Source organism: Amphiprion ocellaris, chromosome 10, assembly GCF_022539595.1.
Source record: "Amphiprion ocellaris isolate individual 3 ecotype Okinawa chromosome 10, ASM2253959v1, whole genome shotgun sequence".
In the NCBI taxonomy this organism is placed as follows: domain Eukaryota; kingdom Metazoa; phylum Chordata; class Actinopteri; family Pomacentridae; genus Amphiprion; species Amphiprion ocellaris.
In genome coordinates, this window is record NC_072775.1 from 32,348,600 (window position 1) to 32,370,650 (window position 22,051).

Below are 22,051 nucleotides of genomic sequence, written 5' to 3' on the forward strand. Positions count from 1 at the left end.
TTAACAGTGAAATTAGCAGCCTAATAAATGGGAATAAATATGGAGATTAAATTAATTACCTGACCTGTCAATCAATATCTAAACAGATTCTTTTAAGTGGGGCAAATGGAAAAAAGTAACCAAGGCTAATGACAGCATTCAATAAACCTTCCAGCTGCAGAAGGCATGCATGAATTTTCACCAAGCAACAAAAAAACAAACAAAAAAAAAAAACTCTCCCAGAGACTGACTTAAAGAAAGTTTGAAAATATACAGTAGAAAGTTGTCGTCCCTTTTAGTGGCTATTATAAAGGTAGACAGGTCATCGAGTTGACTGGAGTTAGCATCATCATCATCATCGTCAAAACAAAGCTGGGTGACCTCCGAAGTTGACGCTCAAAGGTTCAATCAATCTCTGAAATGCAAACAGTCGAAACCACTATCACTTAAATATTTCAGTCAATCAAGTACATACACATGTGGCCAAAGAAATAAGCAAAGAGAGACACATGGCAAACACACACGCACACAATGAATTAACACTAATGTAGCCTGCGACAAAAGCCTTTACCCTGTACAGCCCAATACTAATGCAATCAGAGGAGCCAAGAGCTTCACAAAGTGAAGCCATTTAAAAACAATCTGAGCTGCAGAGAAGAGACAGGGCCAGAGGGTCAAAGCAGCCATTAAGGAATTAAAGCCGAGGATTGATCACCGCCTGCTTTAGTTGTCTCCAGTAGAAACCGCGGCTCCTCGGTGTCTTTGTTTTGGGTTTCTGGAAATAAAAAAGCAGTGCTGGATTGGGTGAGGCTTTCCACAGACACTTTTCATTGTTTACTTGTTTAAGCTGCTTTATTTTGACACAGTGGATAATTATTTTTTTGGGGAAGACAAAAAGGATTGCCTTGGAAACACGTGTGTCGAAACAGCACCACTAATGACACAACCATCTTAAAGACTTAATATTGTCTTTAAACTGTCTTTGTGGTCTGGTTCAGCTCACCAGGAATATGCTGGTAACGTGGTGAGATACAGGGTGTCAGATTACATCCAGATGGAGGTGAGATTGGAAGAAAGAGTTTAGCAGTAATTAAAGAATAAAACAACAAAATAGCCCATTGCAACAGGGAACGACTGGAAAGCTGAACAAACGGTCAGAAGCATGCGACAATCACCATATGCATGAGACCTACCCTGACAAAATGATAGTTGTCGTAGAAGTAAAACGCGCTAGGGGCTGTTATTAAAGTAATGACTCATCCTCAGGCCTTAGCTTGCAGACTAATTGAGGTTTTGAGCATGTAACAAAAAAACATTACACCGACCACGCAGTCTTATATAATGACTGACAGCACAAAATTAAAGCTAATGCGTTTTTACTGGGATATTGGGAAAACCTCGATACTTAATAGGATAACACCTTCACTGTGTAAATGTCAGAGTTTTTATCCCCAGAAATGAATGTAGCCCATCAGCTGCTGTTATGAACAACCCAGCTAGTCTTTGGTAACAGTGTCATTGAAGCTCCTACTTTAAGTCTGTAGTTTGAGACAGACTATGTTTTGATGAGTTGTTTTTTTTTTTTTTTTTTTTAAATTAGCAGTGATGATAAGTTAGTCCTTCATTATTACAGACAGTGCAGTCAGTCATTAGGATCCAGCTGCACATTTCATCCATAACTGGTTATTATATTTAACATACAGTTTCATCAGATACCGCTCAAGGGGCAAAAAGCTAAGTTGATCATCTAATCTTTTCCTGTGCATTATTGGGAATTATTCTGAAGCATCTAAGAAGTTTCCAGCTAAAACAACTGAAGGTCCCTCCTCCCTTTGGTGTCTGAGCTTCCGTTTAGACTGCAGTCTAAAAGCCAGCAAACCCTCCCATCGCACACAAACATAAAGTAGATTTAATACCCTGCTGTGGCTGGATTAAGAACACTGGCTTCTCCCACAGTGCAACACATGCACAGCGGGTGTGTGTTTAAGTGAATCTCCATGCGTCGCCGCGTCCACATCAATACGTCCAATCTCTTTATGTACATCCCGGCCGCTTGGTGCCACGGCGATGCTGCTCTGAGCTGCCGGCTTTATGGTTGGTGGCTTACTGCCTGTTGCCGGGGACAACAAGCATTTTGTTTACATCTCTTGGTCACACTGTGAGACAACAACATCTATTCTACGCCGCGGTAACAATGACAACAACAAAAAGCTCCGTGTAGCTAATAATTCAACAAAGAGAAAAGTCACAGAACAAATACAGTGAAAGACAGCAGGAGGGGAAGTGGTGCTGCTGCCTCTTTTGACACCCGGAGGCTCATCACAGCTGACTTAGCAGATATTCACAAAGCATGTTAGGCTGCCGAGGAAATGTTTAACTGAACCACTACAGCATCTGGAACACAAACACAAATTATCTGTTATGCTAACAAGTACAGGGAACAATTCTCTAACTTGGCTTCACAGGTTAGTGCATTAATAAAACCTAGCAAAGACATTCAGCAGGTTTGGAATAAAGACCGTGTCTCAGTTGGGATTGTAATTTTTGTTGAATAAGGCTTACGTGTGGATCAGAGGGCTGTACTACGAAGCAAGTTTGACATAGCCAGGCTTTCTTTGCGTAAGCCAGGCTCAACAAAACTCCAATCGGAAGTAAGTAGTACCACTATTTGTTAATCAGTTGTTTTTCTTTCTCATAAAAGGAGAGTTTAACACGTCATGGCAGTCTTCTTCCTGTCCTCAGGAAGTAAATAGGAATAGCTTGTGCCAATGGAGAGCCATTAAGAATATAAAATGTTACGGTAAAAAGCTAATGGCTACTGATGCAGGAGAGGAATGCTGGTGGAAATGTATTAATGATGCGAGTTAATGTGTTTATTTTACCACTCGCAATGCAGCTGCTTATTTCTAACATGACAGAGCTCTTAAAATGTAAACTTCATTTACACATGATATCGAAGAAGTGCGTTGAGGATGCACGAAAATCACTTTCGTTTTTGGCCAAATCAAAGTAAAATTAATGTTATTGACTGAATATTCTCTCGCCAACAGACTGATTGATTTTCTCATCTTTGTTCGATTAGCTGCAGTGCAAAATGGCAAGTCATATTTATGGGTTTTTTACATCTCCTACTAAAAGAATGTCGGTTTCTATGTCAAAGCGATGCATTCAGTTTGTGCTAATGTAGCTGCATGACTCCATTCAGCATAATCACTAACACACAGCTTAACAGGTTTGCAGATCTAACGTTTCCCCTCAGCTGAGATTCTATATCGCTTATAGAGAATATCATATCTGATTTAAATCCTAAACTCTGAACAGAATTTCTTTTCAAGCATGTTAGCTGTGCAGCCTCAGTTACTGAAGTGTTCTAACAGGTTAAAGAGAGCCACCTGTCTGACACTGAAAACTCTGACTTTAGGCTGCTAACATGCTAATCTCACTTCCTAGTACAGACCTCAGGTTATACTAGTCGTGCTGAAGAATATGAATGCAAACAGCTTAGCGAGTGTAAAACTCTTCACTGTGAACTAACTAATGTCAAGCCAGGTGGGAATTTTGAGGTTTTCCCAGCAAAAGCGTAACACACATAAATGCCTTCAAAATGTAATAAAGCATGCTATGAGAAATAAGTGCAAAATTTCTGTATACAACGATGGGACAAAAACAAAAAAACACAAAATCCAAAACGTCAGCTTTTCAGAAGCCAGGAAATTATACCTTTGCACTAGTTTGGTCACAAAATGAACAGAAAGTGTCACTGCTGTAATCTCAAATTTCCTTCCACTACCCCACTTTATTCCCTTTATTCCAGCTCATCATGAATTATGTAGTGCACATTTCTGGTCTTTACAGACATATTTTACTCAGCCTTCAAAAAAAGATTATTTCCAATTAGCTACTTCATTACATGCTTATATCAAGTCTTTAGGTAGAGTTTAATTGGATCTTCCAGTATGACTAACATTAAAACAAGCATGGATATAGCCAAAGAGTTACTCAAACTACTTAAGTCACAATACCATCACATACACCAATGAACTCCCAGTTTGAAGGCTAAAGTACTTCAGGCAACAGTTTTCAGTATAGGACTTCAAACAGTGACCATTCAGGTATTCACAATTCCAAGTTGTGTTCAAATCAACTCAGTGAATATGAACACTGGTTAGATCCGTGAAACTAAATTTCCTCTTATAAACGAGAGTTCCAAGTACTGAATCCTTCTGAAACTTTCCTGTTTTATTGTTGCAAATTCTCATCTTGTTCAGCCTGAGTCCTAGAACGCCCACGAAACTTCCTAGAGTAATAAATCACACTGAAACTTCCTGAACCCGTTTAGCTTCTTTTGCTCAAAAGTGTTGTCGCTGCACATCTCGATTCTGATTCCCATTCCAGCTTTTACAGTTTGGTCTTTCCAAATTTCATGCAAAACCGTCGCTCTCACAGAGTATGCAAACGTGACCACAGTACAAGCCCATCCTGACAGTCCTTATTAAAGGTCAGTGAATTTTCTGAGGCAGTCAACCACTTTTGCTCATCTAAAATTTGTTCATTTGGAGAACAAAACAGTCGCCCTGCCTCGCCACCTGGCAGCCCAAACCTTCTTTTTTTATTGAATTGTCAAAGTTTCCAAAGACACCTGACACTGGTGTGCTGGAATGGAAAGCAAACGCCTTTCTGTGTGCTGAGAAGTGAACCCCCATAAAATGCAAGCTGTACAAATTGACCCACTTCAACGATTGCTGTGGTTGCAGCAACCCCCACCACAACCTTGTATGTCTGAACAGATCAGGCTAATTGACTGATTTAGTGTCACCTTAGTATTCAAATAGAAATGTCTACTTTCTCTTACCTTTTCATTTTCAGTGGCAACATCATCATCATAAAAAACGAGACGCATATTACGGTCACTAATCATTAGAAATGACAGTTCAAATTAGAATTTTGCTTTATAAAGTCCAATAATAAGGCCTTGTCCATGTTAATACAGATATCTAGATGGATGTCTTTCCTTTCGGTTTAAAAAAGTATAAGAATTCTGTCCACACGACCAGCGTTTTACAAAAACAACACAAACTGCTCTAACACACAACAATACCACATCAACACTACATCAAATATAAAAGAAGACTATCATTTCATTGCATTGGTTTTGTGGGTTTTAACCTGTGAATGCTGCAAACTTTGTAATACTGGACACAGCAGATGTAGAGGCTTTTGCATGCTGCTGCTGTGATGCTTAGTTAAGCTGTAAACTAGTGCAAACCAAATGTAGAGGAACAGACATATATCCATGATTATGGAGCTTCACTTTCAAAGGCGTTTGCAAAAAAAAAATCCTGGTAGATCCTATTAGAAACGTCGAGGTAAATGTTTGTTTTGCAAAATATCTGTATTAATGTGGACAAGGCCTAAATCATCTGTCAACCACTGTCTATATAATTCCGATGGAGCTTGCGAAGACAACAAAGGGAGAGCAGCACATCCAAAATATTCAAATGTACCAAGAAAAAATCCAAGAAAATCTGCTGTTTGATTGAAATGTGATCTGAGGCAAGAGCAGTGCAGAAACACTAGAGGAGGGAGGATCCGTCCATCATCCATCCATCTTCTATACCCACTTCAGCCCATGTCTGTGAGTGAAGGACCACAGCATCAAAAACATGGAGGCCCAATCAAAAGATTGACTCGCAATAACTCAACCAGCAGCCGCTCATTACTCTGCATGTGCAGCTTCATGTAATGTGAGAGCCTGATCGATTATAGACCGGAATCAATACCATTGAACATGCCTGCCCGGATGCTAACTCAATTGTGAGTGCACACACGCACTAATGCGCAGGCACACTGAGACACACACAAAGCCAATACTCTTCTGTATAGACACACAATGGCAAATTTAAAAATAAACACACACACACACACACACTAGATGCTATTTTGTATGCAAAATTTGCACATGGAGGCCTACTGATCACTGTCACAAGATAAAAGTCAGATTCATCAGAATAACAAATGCCTAAATCAGCTGAACCACCATTTACACGACGGTGCAGCAGAGTACAACATTAGTGTATCAAATCAGACCTTTGACTGTGCAGAATTATCCATCATGCATGCAAGAAAACACATACACAGGATCTCAGAGTGAAGCCTGTAGAGATGGAAAGAGGGCGAGGGAGGCTTTGTTTATTGTCAGTGACACTTGCTCTCTCGTCATGGTGAAGCAACCGAAGCGCTGCGCTCCACACACAAACAAGCAACAGCGGCCAAATCTGAAAATCATGAGCACCATTTCTAGGTCCTCTCAGCTCAAGTTTCACAGTTATTTCACACCACAGGGCCAAACTTTTATTACTCACTGTATTTCTGTAAATGTGTGTGTGTGTTCCAATACAAGTGAAAATAAACAAAGATGGTTCAATGTTCTTTTTGATACTGTGATATATGACCTACACTACTGTTCAAAAGTTTGGGGTCCCTTAGAAATGTCCTTGTTTTTGAAAGAAGTTTTTTTTCCAATGAAGATGACATTAAATGAATCATAAATCCAGTGTAGACATTGTTAATGTGGTAAATGACTATTGTAGCTGGAAACAGCTGATTTTTAATGGAATATCTCCATAGAGGTACAGAGGAACATTTCCAGCAACCATCACTCCTGTGTTCTAATGCTACATTGTGTTAGCTAATGGTGTTGAAAGGATAATTGATGATTAGAAAACCCTTAAGCAATTATGGTAACACATGAATAAAAGTGTGAGTTTTCATGGAAAACATTAAATTGTCTGGTTGACCCCAAACTTTTGAACAGTAGCGTATACCCAGAAAACCAAATTCGCAAGCAAACGCTCTGTGCACTGATGTTGTAAAGTGAAATTCCTTTTGCAATGATGAATTAAATCATGTTCTGTAATAAACAGATAAGTTGAATAACCTCCAAGTAATAATATCTGATATGAGGAGAGGAATTAACCGGTGAGTCCATGAAGGCAGCACAAAACGAAACCAAAAATACTTGGAAACACTTCAGAAGTGTTCTATTGTTCTACTGGCCTGGAGGCCAGAGTCCACCTTCTGATCACTGATTGACTTATCTGCAGTAGATTTGTGAAAATTAACATACAGTCGCAACTCAGTACCTTCATAAAATATTGACTTCCAGTGTGGATATTAAAGACTCTCCTTATGCTAAGTTTAGATAAACATATGTTGCTTATTATCTGGAACACAGAGAGGATTTAGTCTGTAAATAAGTTATAATTTGGTCTTTTACATGTGGAACAAAACTTTTGTGTTTTGCTAAAAGTCTAAGCAAACAGCTATTAACAGCTAACTCACTGACTATCAGAAGTTCTCCACCTTTTTCAAAATTCGTCATTATGAAACTCTGCTTTCACCGGCTGACTTCATAAACCTGTGAATATTTCCGTCGACTTGCTCGCCGTACCAACAGCGAACCTGCTGCTCTCTGGATGACTTTTAACAACAGTTGTTATTGAAGCACAGCGAACTGAGTAAACAGTTGGCTGGTTAGACCTCAGGTGACAGAGCAGCTTCGGGCCTGCTGACGGTGCACTCCGAGTGTATGTGACCAGTCATACATAACCACTCCCATCGCAACACACACACACACACGCACGCACACACACACTGTCAAAACCACAACAACAATACATGACAGCTCAAAGTCTGACTAAGACAGTTGCACCTAGTATGAGCATCAAACTCATCACTGTTTGGTAATCAACACACATTATTCAGCAGATTATTAGAATTATTAGACATCTTGTGGTTGTAGTACTATCAAACAATCTACAAAACTGATAAGAGCCAAATAAAGTGAACATATTTTTCATAGAAATTAATAATTAAACAAAACAGTAGCTCGACTATCTCCAGTAAAAACACTCTTTATGACTCCCAGAATGACTGACAAGTACTTCAACACAGAAACTATTAGTTATTAATGTCCAGTATGGCAGTTAAAGGTTTGTTTACATCACTTCTGTATTTCATAATTCTGGCAGTTTAAATGTAAGTTAAAAAAATAAAGGATTATTGTGCTACAAACTCATTTTACAGTTAATTTAAAAGCAGCGGTGCCTTTAAATCTGCTGTCAGGGTGGAACAGAGCAGTCAGTCACTTACCTTTGCTTTGGTTAAACCAGTCCATAACCAGTCCAGAGCCGGCCAAACATCCCATGCCGGCCGGCCGGGCGGACGCGCTGGTTTTCACACCACACGCGCTGCCAACACGCACACACACACACACACACATACACACACACACACACTCAACACAAACACTGGTTTTGTATTTCCCCTCTCCTCTCTGTGAGATTACTCCTGTGTGTGTGTGTGTGTGTGTGTGTGTCCTCTGTGTTTAATGACAGCTGACAAACTACATGCCACAAATCCTCCCTCTCTTTCCCCTCCCCCCATCACGTAGACACACACTCCTCCCTGTCTCCTCCCACAACACACACACACACACACACACACTCCTCCCTCCTATTAGCCCATGTGTAGAAAAAAACCCACTCAGCCTCTCTAGGTGCTCAATGAGGATCGTTTCATGTCATTTTTTATACAGATATTTATCTATAAACTAAATATTGGAGATAAAAGAACTAAAAATCTCATGGAAATGCACAGATTTAATTCCAGCTTCATTCGTGCAAGTTGTGAAAATCACACACAGTGGTAAAATTTTGATAATGTCCTGTTTAAAATGACGTTTTCATGTGCAATATTTTAATTATATGCACAACCTGTTATTGGAATGTGTAATATTTCAATTTCCAGGTGCAACATTTCAATCTCATGTGCAATATTTCATCATAATGTACAATGTGACTGTGCTACCCTAATATCGCCAGCATCACGTTTTATTTTTCTATTCTAGTCTTATTTTAGTAACTTATTGTATTTTCAGTAACGTATTGTACTTACGCTACTGTTCAAAAGTTTGGGGTCACCTAGACAATTTCATGTTTTCCATGAAAACTCACACTTTTATCCATGTGCTAACATAACTGCACAAGGGTTTTCTAATCATCAATGAGCCTTTCAACACCATTAGCTAACACAATGTCCCTGTTTGCTTTATCAGCTTGTTGCAGTTTCAGGGAACCAGTTTCAGTGCTCTGTTGTATAAACTGAGGCAGCGTTTCTCAACCTTTGATCCAACAGTGTTGCCTTTTTGGTTCTAAAGTTCTCATAACCCCATGTCTTCTTTGTTTTCCTGATTATTATCTTTTCTTTTGGACTCTAATATAACTCTAACTCCAAGCCCTAACAGGCTGATGAGTCCTGTGGTGGTGTGAAGTAAAAGCCTTCGTATTTCATGCCACTATGGAAGTTGTCGTGTAAATCTGAATGTTTAATGTCATATTATTGTTCAAAAACAGACATATGAACTCTAAACAGATTCTACAGACATGAATGACACATTTCAAACCTGTTGACATGATTTTTCCATCACAAATGCAGAATAAATCTTTCACAGTGACTTTAGAGGGGGCCTGTGAACAACTTTTTTTGTCTAAAATTATTCAAAATGTTTACAGAATGACAACAGTAGTTCAAAATTATTCACAAAAATTGCTTAAATTGTCAAAATTTTGTCCAAAACTATTCAGAACCTGGACAAAGCTAATTGAAATCTTTCCAAAATAACTCAATTATTGTACAAGATAACTCAAAATGACAAATATTTACAAAAATTTGTTAAGAACTATTTGGAACTTCTGCAAAGTGACTTAACATTTTTTCAAAATTACTCAGAAATTGCCCAAAACGACAAAAATTCTGTATAAATTTACTCAAAATGTACCCAGAATGACAAAATTAGTCCAAAATTGTTCAAGAAATTGCTTAAAATGTCAAAATTTTGTCCAAAACTATTCAGAACCTGGACAAAGTTAATTGAAACTTGTCCAGAATGACTCAATTATTGTATAAGATAACTCAAAATGACAAAAATTTATTAAGAACTATTTGGAATTTCTGCAAAATGACTTTTTTTCACAATTACTCATAAATTACCAAAAATGACTAAAAAATGTTTCTAAAATTTCTCAAAATGTTCCCCAAATGACAAAATTAGTCCAAAATAAAATTAAAGAAATTGCTTAAAATTTTGTCCAAAACTGTTCAGAACCTGGCTGAAATGAACTGAAACGTCTCCAAAATGATTCAAATGTATCTGAATCTGTATCAAACATTAATTCATTTACTTATTTTACGGTACAAAAAAAAAAATGAAAGTTTAGAGAGACTGTGTTTTTAGAGACACACAAATGTAAAAAAACAATACATCAAAATTGCCGAAAACACATTAACTCATAATTTAAAGATTTACTCACCTCATATGCGAAACTTCCTCGATAAACATCCACAAAGAGTTATCTTGCAACATCATTCAGTCCGCTCTGTAAGACATAAAACAAATAATGAATAAAATGATAAAGAGTGATTTGGTTTTACACCTTTGAAACACTGGGGAACTTGTAAAAAAAAAAAAAAAAGGTCAAACAACACAGGAGATGACAAGATGTCCAAACTTTTCATTCCAATGTGTCGAGCTCAAAAAATACTGGATCTTAAGTCACTGCGATGCAATTTAATAGAAGTCTGTCAGGTAATGCAAAATCCATTCTTTGCTAAAAACTCAAACACCCGAGCTGAGATAATTCAGGTGACTTCCCAAAACTCATGAGAGAACTTTGATGTGAAGAATTCCCGGACTTTCCCATTAACGCTGGATGCATTTCAGCATTTAGAGATCATATTCAAGTGCTAAATTAAGTGAATGATTAAAGTCCTGGGCTGCACACGAGTGAAACGCATCACCTCGCTGCACCACAGGAGTCGCTCCGTCATCAGGTCCGACCGGGGGGGCCACACCCAGGATCAAATGTATGAAAGTGTGTGCACTTTGTTTTCACAGCGTAAAATTATTTAGCTGAATTTTGCCTTAAACACCCCTCCACCCACACACAAACGCCAGTCAGGCTTGAAATCTCACTCTTGCCCACAATAACAAGAAAACCTGCAGCTTTTCCCAGACAATGACCCTTCCTGGGAGGACGGTCCGGAGCGCTCCGAGGCCTTTTTCGCGCCGTGAGCCTGACCTGGACCAGTATGGTGCTTATCCAGGTTCAGCGAGTTCCCACTGGCTCCGGTTCACATTTACAAACATCCTATTTTTTGTATTTGAACAGCTGAAACCTACTTAAATCTCTCTCTCTCTCTAACGGATGCATTTTAGAGAGCTGCTGCCACTGAAACATCCAAACATCGGATCACGTGTCCTGCTGCTGCGCCCCGGACCAAAGACACTGGAGGAGTCTACCTGCTTACTGATGTCGGTAACTCTGTCCAGTCCCACCTTATCTTTTGTAATCTGGTCAAAAAAAAAAGATTTCAGGAAATGTTACACGTCACTTGTTCTTTCCAGTGAATCACATCCTCTCTCCCACCTCTTTTTTCTTCTCATCATACAAAAATGAGTGATAAAATACACAAGACTGATTGTAAATGACATTTTTAAGTTAATTAAAATCTGGTTAATCAGGACCACCATGCAGTGTAATGAACCAGAAAAGGGTGCCAAGGTTATTTTTAGACTGTTACTGTCAATTACGTTTAACCAGAGTCAGTGTCGTGCAGGAAATCACCACAGTGAAATCACTAAAACACTGCACAGAATAAAAAACAGGTGGGAAATGCTTAGTTTAATAACAATTTAGGTTCAAGTATTGATTCTTTATCAATTACTGCAAAAAAAAAAAATGTTGCCAAATCATAACAGTTGAAAAGCTAATGTAATAGGACAGTGTGTGTGTATGTGTGTGTTTGGGTAGGAAGGGTTACTGTAATCAAAAACACCAAATGAAAAGTAGTAAAAAGAAGAAGTTACTTTTTTTGGTCAGCAGTCAAATCCAAAACATCTGCTGCCTCTTCTCCTTGGTGTGTGCAGTTACTGTGTGTGTGTGTGTGTGTGTGTGTGTGTGTGTGTGTGTGTGTGTGTGTGTGTGTGTGTGTGTGTTGGTGTGCGATTACGTGCATGTGTGCGGCAGCCGCCTTCTCAGTCAGTTGGACACGGCACACTCAAACCACACAACACTTGAACATGCACCTGCCACTGCTGAGATGGCTGCATATGTGTGCGTTTGTCAGTTTGCCTGTGCATCAGAGTGTGTCAGTGTGTGTCACCGTGTGTCATTGTGTGTGTGTGTGCGTGTGTGTGTGTGTGGGAGGGACGGACAGCTGATCTCTACCCAACTGCTTTGTGAATTGCACAAGCACACATGCAAGCGCAAATGTTGTTCACGATGACAGTAAGACTCCGTGGCAGTGATCCAACTTGAAACTTATGTGGGGCACAAACATGGAAGAGGGTCATCAGACGGTCTTTTTTTCTTTGGATCTCTATTTTGTCAGGAGTCGAAACATTCTTCAGCATACTAGGACACTAAATGATTCTACTGACTGGATGCAGCACTGTTGGCACTGCATGCAGATTGCACTAACTGGACTATTAATTTGTTCGCATCATAAGACAAGTCTTTTGGGAACAGCGTTTTCACAAAGTAAATAAAGCATAGGACATGCAAATAAACTGCTGGAGGCTGTTTGGAAATAATAAATAATGAGCCCGTAGGTATAGTGTGGCTTGAAAAAACACAAAGGAACAACTTTGAACACACTGACCACAGCAACCGTGGCTGAGAACTAATTTTGTAGTTAGCAAAAGAAGAGCTTCACTGTTAATTATTTGCATACTAGACATTGCGGTAAGCAATCACACACACACACACACACACACACACACACACACACACACACACACACACACACACACACACACACACACACACACACACACACACACACACACACAGAGGGAAGAGTGAGAGCAGGCCACAGAAAGTCAATGAGAGCCACACAGAGAGACGGCCTACTTCCTGACTGTGATTAATTTCTGTTACTAAGCAGCTCTATGGTAACACAGACATCCACAGCTACGCCGAGATCGGAGCCGGTTTACAGTACGAACCACATAACACAAGTTGACCACATTCATAATGCTGGGGCAGAATCACAAGGTATTTAGCTGTACACATGAAAAGTTGATAATGATTGATGTCATTTTTAATGAAAATGTGGCATCAGTCAAATATAAATGAATATAAAAGAAGGCATCCATCATGTCAAGAAATTACTGACGCTTTCTGCTGCAATCAACTGTCCGCCTCAAGTTCATACTAAAGTCGTCTTCAGATCTGATCTGCAACACGCCCTTTCCTTCAGACAGGATTCTGACTCCTTAATGGTGACAATAAAGCCCTTTTCAGATATGGGATGGGGAACATTTCTGCTTCATCAGTCCGATAAAGAGAAAGCATTCTGTCATCCAGACATAGGTCACTTTTCCTTCATTCATTAACCCACCACACTGAAGGAGAGAGCCACACAATATCTGTCATTCATGCAGCTTTGGACAGTCCATCAAGTGATACGTAACTGCAGTTATAAGCAAAATTAAACCAACAGCAAACTAATCAAATGGGCAAAAAACTAAAAGCCTAGTTTATTATAATTTTTGACAATCTAGATCGGGGTGTCAAACTCATTTTAGGGGCCACATGTTGCCCAGTTCGATCTCAAGTGGGCCGGACCAGCAAAATCAAAGCATAATCATAAGAAAATAATAATAATAATAATGACAATAATAATAATAATTACAACTCCAAATGTTTCCCTTCGTTTAAGTGAAAAAAATGGCATTCTGATAATGTTCACATTTAATGAAATATCTTTTTGTAAAACATTATGAACAAACTGAAATTTCTTAAGAAAAGTAAGTGTGATTTCAACAATATTATGCCTCAGTTTATCATCTACACATTACAACTTAGAGATCACAGAATGTCTACAAAGGCACGAAACATTTAGTCACAGGTATCTGGAACTGAAGGCTATAGTGTTTTAATTTATGATCAAAACAACTTGTCAAGACCAAGAAATGATTTTAAATTTACATTCATTTCCACATCTATGTAGTAATCCTGACCACCTGAGCTGACACACCATACAAAATATATAAGAACTATTAAGGAAGAAGGAAGTTATCCCCCTTCCTTGTAAACTTAAAAAAATGTATACATTAAAAAACACATAAAAGTTGTGGCAGTGCGGTAGACAAAATTCTTTGCAAAGTCATCCCACAGGCCGGATTGGACCCTTTGGCGGGCCAGTTTTGGACCATGGGCCGTACATTTGACACATCTGATCTAGATAATATAACTACTACTTTACCAACGGCAAAATAAAAAAAACTACCTCAACACTCGACTGTGATTGAACTTTACTCTGCAGTGAAGAAAAGTACACACTGTCATGTCATTTACCATTAGATCCTGACCCAGACGGATCCTGTCTCCAAACGGTTGATGATTTATAATTATAGGCGCTTAATTAAATTACTGGCGCTGTTTTTCCACATGCACAAATGCAACTCTCTTGCTTAGGAGACGCTCACATGGATCCTGCTGCTGTCTGATGCTGTAAGTGTTTAATAACGTTGAGGAAATACTATTAAACAGCAGGAAGCAAACAACTGAGTCTCCACTCCTGCTAGCATCAACTTTTATTATTAAGAAAATGTCTTTGTATCCAAGTGTGACAGGTGTGTTGTGATTTTGGCACACAAACTATTTTGCCTTTTTTTCTTTTTTTTCTCTTTCTGTGATGTTACTGGACTAATATTGGTGCTGTAATATCAGAATAGTCTTATTGTAATTACATTTCATAGTACTGTTAAGTGTGCGAGCCCATGCGTTAATGTGACTGTATGCAGATCAGATCCAGAAATGTTAGGAGGTTCCACGTAGTAAGACTGTCCTTGCAACTTTTGCAGAAAAGTGAGCAGCTTGTTCATGTAGACATGATCATTTCAGTTGCCTTCAGGTTAACAGAAAGACGTGCATGTGTGGAAGAGTTTTTCAAAGATTCATCTGTCTCCTGCCAAAGAACAGCTTCTATTTGGACAACCATCCTTTATCCTCAGATGCCTCACAGCGTGGACCCCACAGATGTGTGATGCTGAATCAGAACACAAGCCAAGCTGTGTTGGCCTCAAAGGGTCTTTGATTGCATCTTGGGAAAAGAAACGCTGTCTGCTGACTGACGTTTACGAGCATTTCCTAATAACCTGATATGATCACAGTTTGTCTATAAAGCTTTAGTGGATCAAAATAACTGGTAAGTGAGTGTGACACATGGATGTGATTAAGTATTGAAATGAATTGTTACAACAACGCTGCACAACCTCTTCTCTGTCACCTTAGCTACAACGATCTGCCAGCAGAAGGTAGTGATGAACACTTCAATAAGCTCTGGCCACGGCCCATGTTTGTTCTGCAAAAGCTTGTTATGCTATTAGCTTGTATTATCCCAGTGCAGGCCTATGGAGTCTCTCTCACTAACTCAGCTCTGGTGTCATAGTGCTGGAGAATTACAGTCGTTGTCAGCTCCAGCTAACCAAATTAGCACTTGTTATGCAACCTGCTGCACTTGGCTCCCAGGTCTGGTGCTTCAACCCTGCACAGCCTTCATTATGCTCTGCACATAGGAAGGGCCTGTACAGATGTAGGCACATATATTTGTTTAGGTTTTTATTTAAATATTTCAAAGTTTAGGTCTGGTATCCAACAGAAATGTGTTACAAATGTAGTCAGTTCAAACTTTCTACAACAAGGAATCCTGGAAACTGAGACCAAGTGAGGTTGGAAGTTCTACTATGACAGCTACAGGTGCCACATAATGTTCATATCTGTTGAAAAATGACTGTTAATTCCAGATGATCAGCCAACAGAAACAGTGCTGCCTTTAGTTGGAAATAGGAGTCACTGACCCTCACTTAGAATGGAGATCAATTACAGCAAGTGTAACTGAGCCCTAAAGGAAAGGGTCCTAAAACAACAGTCAAGTACTTAAGTCATACTTTTTCTTTTCTTTTTTGTAATCAGTCCTCCTCTTCGTCCTGGCAGCTCAAAGCTTCTCTCATACTGTGCTCTCAACAGAAGGGATTCCAAAGTTTATCTGAAGCCAATCTGAAAAAAATCATTCTTTATTATAGTATTCTTTTGTCTTTATTTGATAGGTAGACAGTAAAGTAGGGAAGACATGCAGTAAAGGGCTGTGAGCTGGAACTGAACCCAGGCTGCTGCATTCATGGGTCGCTTGCTCAACCAGTTGAGCTATCTGGGCGCTTTCTCTTTTTGTTTCCTCTGTTATTATTGTGTATCATCCAGTGTCTTTTTCACAGAATTAGATCTAAACCTGATGAACCAAACAGCTTTCAGTTACTATCATAACTGACAGGTGAAGTAAATAATATTTCTCATCTCCTTCCAGTGCAATGTTCTGCTGGGAAACCTTGGGTCTTGGCACTGATGCGGATGTTACTTTGGCACGTACCACCCATCTAAACACTGTTCCATAAAACAGCACACCACCACATGGCAACGGCACTTCTTCCCCAGCAGGACAATGCAGCACACTGGAAAAACTGGCAGCACCAGACACCACAGGACACCCCCAGATGTTCTGTGTCGATGCCAAAAACAAGTCCGAGCAGTTTAGCGCAGCACAGGGGTCACCTACACAATATTAAGTTGTTGCTTTATTGTTGCGGCATGCTTCTTTTTACTCTAGTCAAAAGCAATACTGCTACCTCTCCTGGTATTGGCCTCAAATGATTCAGATAGCATGCTCCTATCCACAAACTCTAGAAAAACATCACTCCACATATTGTCCCATGAAGTAGAAAAATATTATAAAAATCTGTGACTTCAGATATTTTTTTTCCCATCGTATATGCTGTAAGAACATCCTGGAGATAAACTCTGCTGAGCGACTATTACAGTGATTATGGTGTTCAGGCACCACAGGAGGCTTCACAGAGGAGTCATGACATGGCTGAGTGTGTGTGTGTGTGTGTGTGTGTGTGTGTGTGTGTGTGTGTGTGGGTGTGTGTGTGTGTGTGTGTGTGTGTGTGTGTGTGTGTGTGTGTGTGTGTGTGTGGTGGTTAATTAGAGCACTTGGTCTCAGGAGGATCAGACCTGGAAGACGACTGTCTCTGCTGCGTGACAGAAAGCCAGAGGCAGTGTGTGTCTGGTAAGTTGGTGGCAGCCAGAGGAGTCAGGTATCAACAAACGCAGATTAGCAGACGAGCAGGCACACACCTACACCGTTGTTAAGTGTACAGGTAAACACTAACACTGTGCACCTGGGAAACATAATTAAATTAAAAGAATTATCATCTGGTTTGTGTCAAATACTTATTTCCCCAAGCCCTGGGTGCCAGTTCTAGCTCTGGTTTGTTCTTAATGAGTAACGCTCATTAATTTTGTTTGGTCACACCTGAATTGTTGACAATGACAATTTTACCTGGCTGGCTTGTACTTGTTTGACTGCATACCAGCAGCCCAAGGGAAACTACATTCAACAACAGATCAACAGAACTTCTAGTGTTAAATTTTGGACATGCTTTCATGCAGATTCTATATTTTGTCAGATGTATCTCCTTATCATGAATTCGATTAAAATCACTCATAAAAAAGCCTTGAAATTCAGTCCAAAGTTTTAAATCCAGCACAGGAAACATATAGGTGACAGGCTGATGCTTTAAAAATGAGCAAGTGTTGTTTTTGCATGGATTTGCTTGCTAATGATAAGACCTTGTAGAAAACCTACTATGAAGAAGTGCACAGTGGAGCCTCTGCCCTTCCTCCTCCTCCTTCTCCTCCTCCTGCTGTTGCTGCTGCTGCTGTCATTGGTCAGGACATTATTTGAGCCCTCACGTGGTTTAGTGAATTCAAGCCACTAAGGATCCCTCACTGGGCTAGCTGCCAATCTCATGTTAAGATCTTGGTCTCAAGTACATTCCTGCACTCTTGCTGCAGCACAACATGGTAGTTTTGGCATCGAAAAGAATAGGATTGAAGCACACCGATATTTAATCTGATGAATCACTACACTGGAGCATTATAGGAGAATTTAGTGACAATAAAGCCGTTTAAAACTGAATTAAAAAGAAATCCAGGCTGATCCTGGAATGTAAGAAAACAAGCATGGTAAATGTTTGATGTTACTGAACCTAAGATGAATTATGTTGTGATAAAATTTAACTGACTATAATTCATAGCACTTTGGTTCGACTTCTGTTGTTTTAAATGTGCTACATAAAATAAAGATGATTTGATGTGAACTGTCAAGATGCACAGAAAAAGTAGTCTTTTGAAGAGAACAAAGCAGCAGAAGAATCAGGCTCCCAGATTGGAAGGTTCAACATAGAACCTGGAAACTTGGTGCACATGTTGCAATCCTTCTCAAAGGTCGCTTTGGGGAGTTGGGAAGTGCAAATAAGCCAATAAGAGCCAAAAAATTCATGAGTCCAGCCCTCAAAGATAACATATCCAAAGAGTCAGATGGCACCTGTCACGTAGGCAAACTGACAGGTTTCCTACAGTAACATACCAGCACAACAGCAAACAGACAAACCAGCACAACAGCAAATAAAGACAAATTCTTATAGCTGCACTGACAATGGCTCGCCTGACTGTTAGACAATGAGGCTGGAGCTGCACTATGTTTCTATTCAGCGTAAACCTGTACAGCATGTTAAGTCGCAACCCTGCAGCTCATCCCGTGCCATGTTGACAACACACATGCACGCAAAGCATCAATGGCCAGAATGACCCAGAAAGTGACATTCTAATGGATTCACTAAATGCAAGAATGTGATACTTTAAATTGGAGAAATGTAGAGCACAATGGACACTTAGCAGCACTAATGATCCACGTTTTGGTTGCTAAGAGGACGCAAATTAAGCTTTTAACTGACTGCCACATAGAATGCAAGCGATAATTAGGCTTGTATATTATAAAAAAAAGTCAGAATTTTTGATGTAAATTCTGGTTTTTCACAATATCTGGCCTTAGCAACACAAACCAGCAGCGCTCTATGCACAAGACGCCTGACTCCTTTAAGAGATTATAGGCACCTTTAAAGAAAGATTTAATTGAATTTATTGAACAAAAACAAATTTTATTTGAGTTGTTGTTCGACCACCTGTCTGTAAGTGATTTCTTCTCCACTACACTGCTTTAATTCCCACTGGGATCACTTGCAGTTCATCGAGTGGGATTTCGCTCCAAAAATAACACTTTATTTTACACAAATGCCATTTTTTACTAGATCGTTTTTATTACCACTTGTTTGCAACTTCCTGAGACATTTTAACCTTGTGGAGAGACAAGAATCTCTTCACATTACTGCCCAGAGCTGACTGAAAAACTTGGCTGTGTCAAGTTAGCAAAATTTAGGAACTACACAGAATACTGTCTATTTACTCTTCAAAATAAAAGCAGCAAATACAATCGACGCTACAGAAACGCCACAAACATGCAAAGCCTTGCAGTAACTTTTAAGAAACCTTTGGAAAAACAGACTAATTGCCATGACTTACAGATATAAAATAATGAAATCATCTCTTTTCCATGTCTACTATGGGCTATAATCTTTAAAGTATAACCCTCATTAATGAAATAAGTCATTTTGAGGCCTCGATAACATTTCAGTCACAACTTAACGGGACTGCAGTCACTTTCTAGCAAGTGGAAAACTGCATTATATGAGTTGAAGTGGTCCGTTAATGCTATTTTAGCCAGTAAAAACAACTAAATTCATACAGGTAAAATTACAGTGTTGTTTCTGTATGTTTTATAAGTCTGTATAGACTATAAATATAACCCTCAGCCATTTTAAGGCTTTAATATCATTTTGGAAACAACTTAAAGGGGCTGAATTCCCTTTCTGGCAGGTAGAACACTACATTATATGAATTGATTTTGTCTAATAAATAGTACTTTTATGGTAAAAACAACTACATGCATGTAGAAAATATTACAGTATTGTTCTGTATGTTTTATATGCCTGTATAGACTGCATATATAACGGTCATGAATGAAATATGTAATTTTGAGGGATTAATAAGCTTTCAGTTGTGACATAAAGGGGCTTAAGTCACTTTTTGGCAGGTAGAAAACTGCATTATAGGAGTTAAAGTGGTCATTTAATGCTATTTTAACTGATAACTACACTAGATGTACACATGCAAATGATAGTATTGTTCCCATATCTATTGTATTTATATATAAACCATGAATTTAATACCCATTAATGAAATTAGACATTTTGAGGCCTTAATAATGTTTCAGTCATGACTTAAAAGGGCTTAAGTCACTTTTTGACAAGTAGAAAACTGCATTATATGAGTTGAAGTGGTCTTTTAATGCTATTTGAACCAGAAAAAACAGAGGTATATAGGCAATTTTATAGTATTGTTTCTGTATGTATTACATGTCTGTATAGACTGCAAATACAACTGTCAAGAATGAAATCAGTCATTTTAAAGCCTCAATAACATTTCAGTCACTTTTTGGCAAATAGAAAACTACATTATGAGTTAAAGTGGTACTTTAAAACTATATTAACCACTAAGCGCAACTAGCTGCACATAGGTAATATTATAATATTGTTTCTGTATGTTTTAGAAGTCTATATAGACTGCAAATATAACCGTTTTGAATGACATAAGTCATTTTGAGGGATTAATAACATTTCAGTCACAACTTAAAAGAGGCTTAAGTCTCTTTTTGGCAGGTACAAAACTGCATTCTATGAGCTGAGATGGTCCTTTAATGGAATTTAAAGGTAAAAACAACTTTATTAGTAATAATGTAAGGCACAGAGGAGGTGAACATCTCAAACAGGAGGGTCACCGACTCCTACAGTCACTCTATGGCACAACACCGGATTTGAGCGTCTTCGCTTGTTTACCTTGACGCTTGAGTTGGTTGAGGAAGTCCGAGCCGGTGTGGGAATAACCGAGAAACAACGACATGTTCACACAAACCCCTGTTAAAATCAAATTATGAACAGCCACAGGCGTTTAAATACGGTGGCGGTTAAACCCAACTGTCCGATAACGAGCGAGCAACAGCCGGTTGTAGCGGAGGCTCACGGTCCGCTGACAACCGTCGCTTCTCCCGATCAGGAAGCCCTTTAACGGCTAAAGTTGAACCGAAAAGGTCCCGTTTTCTGCAACTGTCACAAGGTGTTTAAACGCGTTAAAGAAACACAACCACTTTTCCCACCGTTTACCGAGCACCGATGTCGGGTTTTGGGCGTTTAAGCGACGGAAAGTAGCATTTTTTTAACCGTTTAGCTAGCTACAGTTTGGCGTTAAACCCCCCCGCCTCCGGTCCGGTAGTGATAGCTGTCAGTCAGCCGCTTCAACCGGCAGAAAATCCGTGTGTACACTCGGTAACAGTCGGTAAAATTAGCTGAAAACACCTCGTAAATCACCTGCACGGTAAATACCAGCGTTATTTCGTTACTAATTAAACCGCCGCGGTGTTTCTTTTTTTTTTTTCAATCGCTAATGTCATAACGGTAACGTCGCGGCGCCATGAAGAGAAAATAAACTAGCTCGGTATAAAGTTTGCGGTGGAAGGTTTTTGTTTTTTTTTAAACATGGAGGTGGGATTAGAGGAGGGCTGTCGGTGAGGAGAAACACTAAACTTACCTGGGAGTTGAGCGGCCATGCTGTGCGGGATGTGGTCGGTGAGGAGGTGGCGGTCAGCGGGACGGAGCGGCGGCAGCAGCGGCGGCGGCAGCGGCGGCGGCAGCGGCATCCAGGGCCGGAGCCGCCATGTTCGTGTGGCTCAGAGGCTCCTCGGCTGTTTATGTTTCCCCGTGAAGCCCCCTCCTCCTCCCGCTGCACCTCCACCTCCGCCTCCGCTCTGCTCTCCTCTCCGGGTACCGCAGAGCCGCTGGTCTCCGCGCACACACACCTGAATAAAAACTTAATTCATGTGTCTTTATTTATTCATAACAGCTTGGAGCAAACAAGTCTGGAATCAAATAAAAATCCTTTAAGTTATTAATTCAGCCTTTATTTAGAGTCACAATCAGGTTTGATGAGATGAGATG

General features: G+C 39.6%; 1 protein-coding gene across 1 annotated transcript in view; it reads right to left on the bottom strand.

Annotated features, from left to right (window-relative positions):
* LOC111563871 (nuclear receptor coactivator 2-like) overlaps positions 1–21,804 on the bottom strand; it is a 68,677-nt gene extending 46,873 nt beyond the window's left edge. The window contains exons 1-2 of the mRNA XM_055014485.1: positions 21,645–21,804; positions 10,350–10,415 (exon numbers count right to left, since the gene is read on the bottom strand). The gene's annotated coding sequence lies outside the window, so the exon portion shown is untranslated. The remainder of the gene's footprint in view (positions 1–10,349; positions 10,416–21,644) is intronic.
* Positions 21,805–22,051: the final 247 nt, after the last annotated feature.